Below are 9,857 nucleotides of genomic sequence, written 5' to 3'. Positions count from 1 at the left end.
ATTCTTTAAATAACTCAATATTTACACTATGTCAAAAGATGTTCAAAGTTTGTTTATATGGATAGATTTTACCACTGCTTCATTCAGTTTCCTTCAGTAAGAGAATCTTTGGTTGCAAACAGTGTGTGATTGATTGTTATTTCTTGTAAATAACTTCATTGAAAATATCACTCATAATTTCATACTGGACAGAATTCTAGTGCATGTGACAATAACGTGTTAATACTATTTTCATTATCACAACTATATTTGGAGGGTTATGATATAATTTGTAATAACAGATGTTGACAGTATTTTACATAATACACTCTCTCAAAAAAGAAACGCAACCCCTATATTTTCAAGATGTTTATCTCAATATTCGAGTTATTATAACACATTTATTATTGAAGACAACAATATGAAATTTGGCATGGTGGCAGTACAGTTATGCAAGTTTAAGTCCAGACTTCGACAGTTCTCTCACTAAGATTGATTTCTCAGTACCTCGTAAGAGCGCCACAAGCTGGGATCACAGCATTACACCTCCTAGGAACAGAACGGATTAGACGCCGGATTCTTTCTTGAGGGATTGCTCTCCACTCCTCCTGCAGTGCAACGGCTAGTGCATCCAACGTCTGCGGCGGCGGTGTACGTGCACGTACTCGTCGGTCCAGATAATCCCTAAAAAGGTCGATTGGGTTGATGTCTGGTGATCGGGAGGGCCATGGTAACACGTTGACGTTAGAATTCTGGAGAAAATTCACTGTTGCATGAGCAGTGTGCGGCCGGGCGTCGTCGTGTTGATAGAGCTCCCTCTGTTGGTCGATAATCGGCAGAAGATGAGGCTGTAAGACATCATTGATATAGCGCTGTGCTGTCAAATTGCCACGAATGATCACCAAGTCTGATCTGTGGTTGTAAGACATGGCTCCCCACACCATGGCGCTCCCTCCTCCAAATCTGTCGATCTGCCGAACACAGTTCGGGGCAAAACGTTCGTTTCCTCTTCTATGGACACGCTGTCTTCCGTCACGGCGTTGTAAGAGGAAACGTGATTCGTCACTAAACCAGACGCGCCCCCAGTTTCTTAGGGTCCATATCCGAACGTTGTTGCACCAACTGAGTCGTTGGCGTCGATGTTGGTGGCGTAAAACAGGTCCAATAAGTGGTCTTCTTGCACGTAGACCGGCCTCTCGTAGACGGTTCCTAATTGTTTTTGCGGACACTCTTCTCAAACCTGGCACCTGTGTTGCAGTGACGGTAGGTGTGGCTAGCCGATTACGTAGTTGGGTGACCCTGATGAATCGATCCTGAGGTGTTGTGGTAACCCTTGGCCTACCACTTCTTGGGCAATCTTCAGTTGCATGAAACTGGGCGTATCGGCTCCAAAGTCGGGAAATCGTTGTTTTATGAACATTGAGGTGCCGGGCAACGTTTCCAAAGCTTTGTCCGGCCTCAATACGACCAATGGCGATATCTCGATCTGCAGCACTCAAACGTGGCATATTCGACCTTGTCTATCAGTGAAAATGATAGAATGAATCGCTAATCAACACGTGCTTTCCATGAATTGCACGTGCATGAGGCTTTTAGCATGGGCCACATGAAAATTGTGCTCACTATGATGAAAGAAACAATAAAATGCCCTTGTGCACGAAAATTGTTGTGTTTGGGCGCTTACGTTAATAAACAGTGTACATGGTATAAGTGCATATCAGAAAAATTGTATTTACAATCAATCTTTTTCTTCTAGGGGTTTTCTCACATTTTCAGACTGGGGTTGCGTTTCCTTTTTGAGAGAGTGTATATTATTAATACTGTCAACATCTGTTATTACAAATTATATGAAGTCATGAATCCTGCCATAGAAAATATCTCCGAAGAGATCATTTTAATGGACATCATTGGAAGTCTTAATCCATCCTTCTCATGGCACTCTTGATGCTAGTTCAGTAAATGCTAATGGTCCAGGATTTAAGGTTTTTATTAACAGCCTTGGCCTAATGCCAGATGTTATGTCTTCAGAAGACGTTCTTGAATCTTAACCAGCGATTCGGCTGGAAAGGCCATGTCTGCCTACGTAAAGATTATCAGATTGGTTTTAGAGGTGGTAGTGCTAAACTCACTCAATCACTCACTGTCATTTAGTGAAATACGGTTCCACATCCCAATTAGATTGGAATGAAGTCAATATACATTTGAAGGATAAAAGATCAGCCTCCATGTTCCATGTCTATAAAAATGCTCTTGCTACCTATGATGTCTATAGTTCTCTATTGAATATGTCAGACAATCTCAAAGTAGTGTGTGGTGATTTTAAAGCGTGTGGCAGTCCTACTACTCTATGAACGATTTTGGCACTTAGCAAACCTTTATCATGGGCCTAGTTGCCCGAACACCTATAAAACTTTCTAATAATCAATCAATCATCCCCTATTCAGACTCGACATACACCTCACACACACACACACACACAAACACACACACGCACGCACGCACGCACACACTAACTTTACGTTATCTTGTCAGTAGCCACATCGGCAGAAGATGAGGCTGTAAGACATCATTGATATAGCGCTGTGCTGTCAAATTGCCACGAATGATCACCAAGTCTGATCTGTGGTTGTAAGACATGGCTCCCCACACCATGGCGCTCCCTCCTCCAAATCTGTCGATCTGCCGAACACAGTTCGGGGCAAAACGTTCGTTTCCTCTTCTATGGACACGCTGTCTTCCGTCACGGCGTTGTAAGAGGAAACGTGATTCGTCACTAAACCAGACGCGCCCCCAGTTTCTTAGGGTCCATATCCGAACGTTGTTGCACCAACTGAGTCGTTGGCGTCGATGTTGGTGGCGTAAAACAGGTCCAATAAGTGGTCTTCTTGCACGTAGACCGGCCTCTCGTAGACGGTTCCTAATTGTTTTTGCGGACACTCTTCTCAAACCTGGCACCTGTGTTGCAGTGACGGTAGGTGTGGCTAGCCGATTACGTAGTTGGGTGACCCTGATGAATCGATCCTGAGGTGTTGTGGTAACCCTTGGCCTACCACTTCTTGGGCAATCTTCAGTTGCATGAAACTGGGCGTATCGGCTCCAAAGTCGGGAAATCGTTGTTTTATGAACATTGAGGTGCCGGGCAACGTTTCCAAAGCTTTGTCCGGCCTCAATACGACCAATGGCGATATCTCGATCTGCAGCACTCAAACGTGGCATATTCGACCTTGTCTATCAGTGAAAATGATAGAATGAATCGCTAATCAACACGTGCTTTCCATTAATTGCACGTGCATGAGGCTTTTAGCATGGGCCACATGAAAATTGTGCTCACTATGATGAAAGAAACAATAAAATGCCCTTGTGCACGAAAATTGTTGTGTTTGGGCGCTTACGTTAATAAACAGTGTACATGGTATAAGTGCATATCAGAAAAATTGTATTTACAATCAATCTTTTTCTTCTAGGGGTTTTCTCACATTTTCAGACTGGGGTTGCGTTTCCTTTTTGAGAGAGTGTATATTATTAATACTGTCAACATCTGTTATTACAAATTATATGAAGTCATGAATCCTGCCATAGAAAATATCTCCGAAGAGATCATTTTAATGGACATCATTGGAAGTCTTAATCCATCCTTCTCATGGCACTCTTGATGCTAGTTCAGTAAATGCTAATGGTCCAGGATTTAAGGTTTTTATTAACAGCCTTGGCCTAATGCCAGATGTTATGTCTTCAGAAGACGTTCTTGAATCTTAACCAGCGATTCGGCTGGAAAGGCCATGTCTGCCTACGTAAAGATTATCAGATTGGTTTTAGAGGTGGTAGTGCTAAACTCACTCAATCACTCACTGTCATTTAGTGAAATACGGTTCCACATCCCAATTAGATTGGAATGAAGTCAATATACATTTGAAGGATAAAAGATCAGCCTCCATGTTCCATGTCTATAAAAATGCTCTTGCTACCTATGATGTCTATAGTTCTCTATTGAATATGTCAGACAATCTCAAAGTAGTGTGTGGTGATTTTAAAGCGTGTGGCAGTCCTACTACTCTATGAACGATTTTGGCACTTAGCAAACCTTTATCATGGGCCTAGTTGCCCGAACACCTATAAAACTTTCTAATAATCAATCAATCATCCCCTATTCAGACTCGACATACACCTCACACACACACACACACACAAACACACACACGCACGCACGCACGCACACACTAACTTTACGTTATCTTGTCAGTAGCCACTTGCATTGGCCGCTTTCATCAAGTATCTATTATTTCTAGACGTGTGTTTTGGAAAGGCATTTCTGCTGATCACTCCAGAAAAAGACAAGGCAGTTGATCATGTTGACCTCGGTCAGAGGGACACATCTCTTCAACTGATCAATCCTCTGGCTGAACATAATAAGACAACAATCAACTCTTCACGCGTTTCAGATTCATGTCCTGATCGGCTAATACTCTTCCGGCCATGTAAACAACGGTTAGTGTTTGAGGTGTTATGGCAATCTCATGACGTCAAAATAGGACCATAGCATTGTCCAGCGTTAAAGGTTATGCGACGTCCATGGGTCTGAAGGAACGGGAGGACGGATAACTTTGTCCTGGCAGCGTACACCTCTCAAATTACCATCGATGCCTCCCAACACCTTCACCCTCCCACAACGACATGCAGACCGTTGCAAAACACACACGTCAGTGTAACGTTCCATCTATAAGCACGCTGACGGCCATCACTGCAGTCAAACTGAAACCTGACCCCATGAACAGCACTCATCTCCAGTCCTGTAACCTGGCCCCGTAAACAGCACTCACCTCAAGTCCTGTAACCTGGCCCTATGAACAGCACTCTAACCTCCAGTCCTGTAACCTGGCCCTATGAACAGCACTCACCTCCAGTCCTGTAACCTGGCCCCGTGAACAGCACTCACCTCCAGTCCTGTAACCTGGCCCCATGAACAGCACTCACCTCCAGTCCTGTAACCTGGCCCCATGAACAGCACTCACCTCCAGTTCTGTAACCTGGCCCCATGAACAGCACTCACCCCCAGTCCTGTAACCTGGCCCCATGAACAGCACTCACCTCCAGTCCTGTAACCTGGCCCCATGAACAGCACTCACCTCCAGTTCTGTAACCTGGCCCTATGAACAGCACTCACCTCAAGTCCTGTAACCTGGCCCTGTGAACAGCACTCACCTCCAGTCCTGTAACCTGGCCCCGTGAACAGCACTCACATCCAGTCCTGTAACCTGGCCCCGTGAACAGCACTCACCTCCAGTCCTGTAACCTGGCCCTATGAACAGCACTCACCTCCAGTCCTGTAACCTGGCCCCATGAACAGCACTCACCTCCAGTCCTGTAACCTGGCCCCGTGAACAGCACTCACCTCCAGTCCTGTAACCTGGCCCTATGAACAGCACTCACCTCCAGTCCTGTAACCTGGCCCCATGAACAGCACTCACCTCCAGTCCTGTAACCTGGCCCCATGAACAGCACTCACCTCCAGTCCTGTAACCTGGCCCTATGAACAGCACTCACCTCCAGTCCTGTAACCTGGCCCTATGAACAGCACTCACCTCCAGTCCTGTAACCTGGCCCCATGAACAGCACTCACCTCCAGTCCTGTAACCTGGCCCCATGAACAGCACTCACCTCCAGTCCTGTAACCTGGCCCCATGAACAGCACTCACCTCCAGTCCTGTAACCTGGCCCCATGAACAGCACTCACCTCCAGTCCTGTAACCTGGCCCTATGAACAGCACTCACCTCCATTCCGGTAACCTGACCCTATGAACAGCACTCACCTGAAGTCCTGTAACCTGGCCCTATGAACAGCACTCACCTCCAGTCCTGTAACCTGGCCCCGTGAACAGCACTCACCTCCAGTCCTGTAACCTGGCCCCATGAACAGCACTCACCTCCAGTCCTGTAACCTGGCCCCATGAACAGCACTCACCTCCAGTTCTGTAACCTGGCCCTATGAACAGCACTCACCTCCAGTCCTGTAACCTGGCCCCATGAACAGCACTCACCTCCAGTCCTGTAACCTGGCCCTATGAACAGCACTCACCTCCATTCCGGTAACCTGACCCTATGAACAGCACTCACCTGAAGTCCTGTAACCTGGCCCTATGAACAGCACTCACCTCCAGTCCTGTAACCTGGCCCCGTGAACAGCACTCACCTCCAGTCCTGTAACCTGGCCCCATGAACAGCACTCACCTCCAGTCCTGTAACCTGGCCCCATGAACAGCACTCACCTCCAGTTCTGTAACCTGGCCCTATGAACAGCACTCACCTCCAGTCCTGTAACCTGGCCCCATGAACAGCACTCACCTCCAGTCCTGTAACCTGGCCCCGTGAACAGCACTCACCTCCAGTCCTGTAACCTGGCCCTATGAACAGCACTCACCTCCATTCCTGTAACCTGGCCCCGTGAACAGCACTCACCTCAAGTCCTGTAACCTGGCCCCGTGAACAGCACTCACCTCCAGTTCCTTAACCTGGCCCTATGAACAGCACTCACCTCCATTCCTGTAACCTGGCCCCGTGAACAGCACTCACCTCCAGTCCTGTAACCTGGCCCCGTGAACAGCACTCACCTCCAGTCCTATAACCTGAACCTCAGACTGTGTCCAGGACATGGCAGAAACAATGGAAGTACAGCTGGACGACGTTGACGGATGTCATGCCCACCTAGTCGATTCCTCACAGTCCTTGCACTTAACGGCCGTATGCCAGGGATGCTGCGGATTGTCATAGTTGCAGTCTGAAGCCGACTTCACACGTGACCCGTACGGATTTGATTATCTTGCCGTCGTCATGTTCCGCATCGTGGACGTCCATAACGTTTATGACGTTTATTCGTTAACAAAGTTACTTTTCACAGGTCAAACACTTCAATAATTTACTCTGCTGGAAGTGACTCAGTCGCACGTGAACTGTGAATGTGTGACGAATGTCTCGCTGATGGGATTTTATGCATGCAGGGACCGGGATGCACGTATTCAGGGTCATCATGGGAAATCACGACAAGTGTTTGTCCCTGTGATTATCATGCATGATTCTGAAAGTTCCATGGCAATGTCACTTTAATGTGATTGCTTGTGGTGCACATGAATATTGGCGCACGAACATGAAATCAGGGGTATTGCACAAGTTTGGGATCAGTGGTAGGAGAGTGGGATGACGTCCCTGGATGTGTATCATCCACCATAGAGTATTGAGAGTGGGCTCTGGACTTCTAAGGCCAAGCTGGCTACAGTATCTTACGTGTTTGTGCCAATGCAGTCAAGATGGATTCTGGTCGTCGGTTACCTAAATCATCACTTTTGAGCACCTTTTGATTATTTTTCATGACATGATTCAGTTTTGAAAAAGCACCATCGGTAAACAACATAACTCAAGTGATTTGAATGTAGATGTCTTTCAGTACTTTCAGCATACCTCTCCATGTGGATGGTTCATAGTTGCTACCCTCAGTTTAATGAAGAAGGAACATAGTCCAGGGTTCTCGATATATTAATTTTGTTTCACATCGTTAAGTTCAAACTGTATTCCTGTTTACGTTGCCTTGGATCCAGTTCTGTATGAAGGGAACACAATTACCTTGATGCTTTGTTTGTTTGTTTGTTGTTTAACGCCGCACTCAGCAATATTCTTGTTCTATGACCGCTGTCTGTAAATAATCGCGTCTGGACAAGACAATCCAGTGATTGACATCATAAGCATCGATCGGCGCAAGTATAGTCGTCTTTTGTGGCAAGCATGGGTTGCTGAAGACCTTTTCTTCCCGGGATCTTCACGGGTCCCACAACCTTGATGCATCTCATCGTTAACGCCATCTTTGATAAACTGGTCATACACCTGTGTTGGCCTGGGATGGTTGGCCTTGATGCTGAATCATGGGACGTCTTCGTCTCTGTGCAGTCAGTTGCTTGTACCTAGCTACCGGACCCAATGCACATGTGGTCCTCTGGGCACTGTACTTCTTGTCTGTACCTAGCTACCGGACTCAATGCACATGTGCTCCTCTGGGCACTATCAGTGAGTGAGTTTGGTTTAAAGCCGTTTATTTGGGAAGGAAAGACCTACCTGATGCACGGGTATGGTGGTTAAAACATTAGAATTAGTTTGCGGTATATGTTGAGTGAGTGAGTCGGGTTTAACGCCGCTTTTAGCAGTTTTCAAGTTATATCACGGCATGTCAACTTAAGGTGGGAGGAAAGCCCGAAGTGATGCAGGTCTCAGACGTTTACCACTTCGGTGAAACCCACGAGCACGGGTATGGTGCTGACAAACCTAAAAAAGTGAACCGGGATTCGAGCCCTCAATCATAGATTTCTGGCGTGCCCAAGGGACGCAACTGTGCACAGCGAATCGCGGCGCCCTAGACGACTGGTATATGTTGAATTAAATATTTCGCTATTTCAGGGATCAGTGCCGGGAATCCTCACTGAGGCCACCACGCGAAAGTACAGGTGCACTAGCTCAGTATATCAGGGACCACCCGTATACCACTGTCCTTGTGTCAGTGTATCAGGCACCACCTGTATAGCAGCGTGCTAGAGTCAGTGTATCAGGGACCTTCTGTATAACACCGTCCTAGTGTCAGTGTATCAGGGACCACCTGTAAAACACCGTGCTAGAGCCAGTGTATCAGGGTCCACCTGTATAACAACATGCTAGAGTCAGTGTATCAGGGACCTTCTGTATAACACTGTCCTATGTCAGTGTATCAGGGACCTTCTGTATAACAGCGTGCTAGAGCCAGTGTATCAGGGGCCACCTGTATAACACCGTGCTAGAGTCAGTGTATCAGGGACCACCTGTATAACACCGTGCTAGAGTCAATGTATCAGGGACCACCTGTATAATACCATCAACCAACTGTGATCACTGATATAAAATCATAACCATTATGCATTGTGATAAGCTGTAGTATGTCAGCTGCCTAGGGGCTGATCTAATCTCCTAACGAATTCCAGGTCCCTCCTCAAATATCAAATAGTCTGTCCCCCATGAGGAAAAGAGCATTTCGGAAGTTCTGATACCATACCCAAGGCGTCATCGATACAAGTCCTTCTCTTTCTAACAGCCAGCTCATTTGAATAATTATTGTCCTGTGTTCTACTACGGTGTATATACAAGCAATGTGATATCGATTGGATCTCACTGTAGGTGTACATGTTTACTGTGCATATAACATGACTACTGTAGGAAGTTGAACAGACTGGAGAATGATTATTGTGCAGGTGTATACAATATTCATCTTTGATTTAACATACCGTAGTGTAAGTGTACATGCAGACGATCGGAAATATTAGGGTGATCCTTTGGAGCACCTTTAGAATACAGTACCATAACTTCTCGTGAGGACGATCTCTGCCGTAGGTCACACGTCTCAAGACAAGCAACCAGTTTTTGTGAGAATCCGTCGGACGCGAACCCGCGACCTTCGGCTTGTTAGCCCGACAGCTAACTGACTGAGCTACGTCCACACTGTTAAACTTTAAATTCACACTGTTAAACTGCAAATTTACCAAGTCATCCCTATGACGTCACGGAACTGAAAGAAAAGGGTCGAATAGGCGACGGACACTTACGAAGGCTACGGGTAGGCATGGTGTCTCGTAACTTTAGTCTACGGACACTTACGAATGATCCCGATGCCATTTGTCACACTCGTCCCATTCCGTAATCTACAAGATACCAAGTGGTGAGGAATGAGCCGATATGCCGCGAACTGAAAATAGCTCCAGGAGTCAGACGTCAGACGTCGAACTCGCGATGGTGATATTTGTGACAGAAAAGTGTGGTAGGGAACACTGTAAGGATGATGTAGATAATAATAAGGAAGGAGTGAGGAATAAGCA

The sequence above is a fragment of the Haliotis rufescens genome, unplaced genomic scaffold, assembly GCF_023055435.1.
Source record: "Haliotis rufescens isolate VD_foot unplaced genomic scaffold, xgHalRufe1.0.p SCAF_14, whole genome shotgun sequence".
Taxonomy (NCBI): domain Eukaryota; kingdom Metazoa; phylum Mollusca; class Gastropoda; order Lepetellida; family Haliotidae; genus Haliotis; species Haliotis rufescens.
This window is presented reverse-complemented; position numbering follows the sequence as displayed.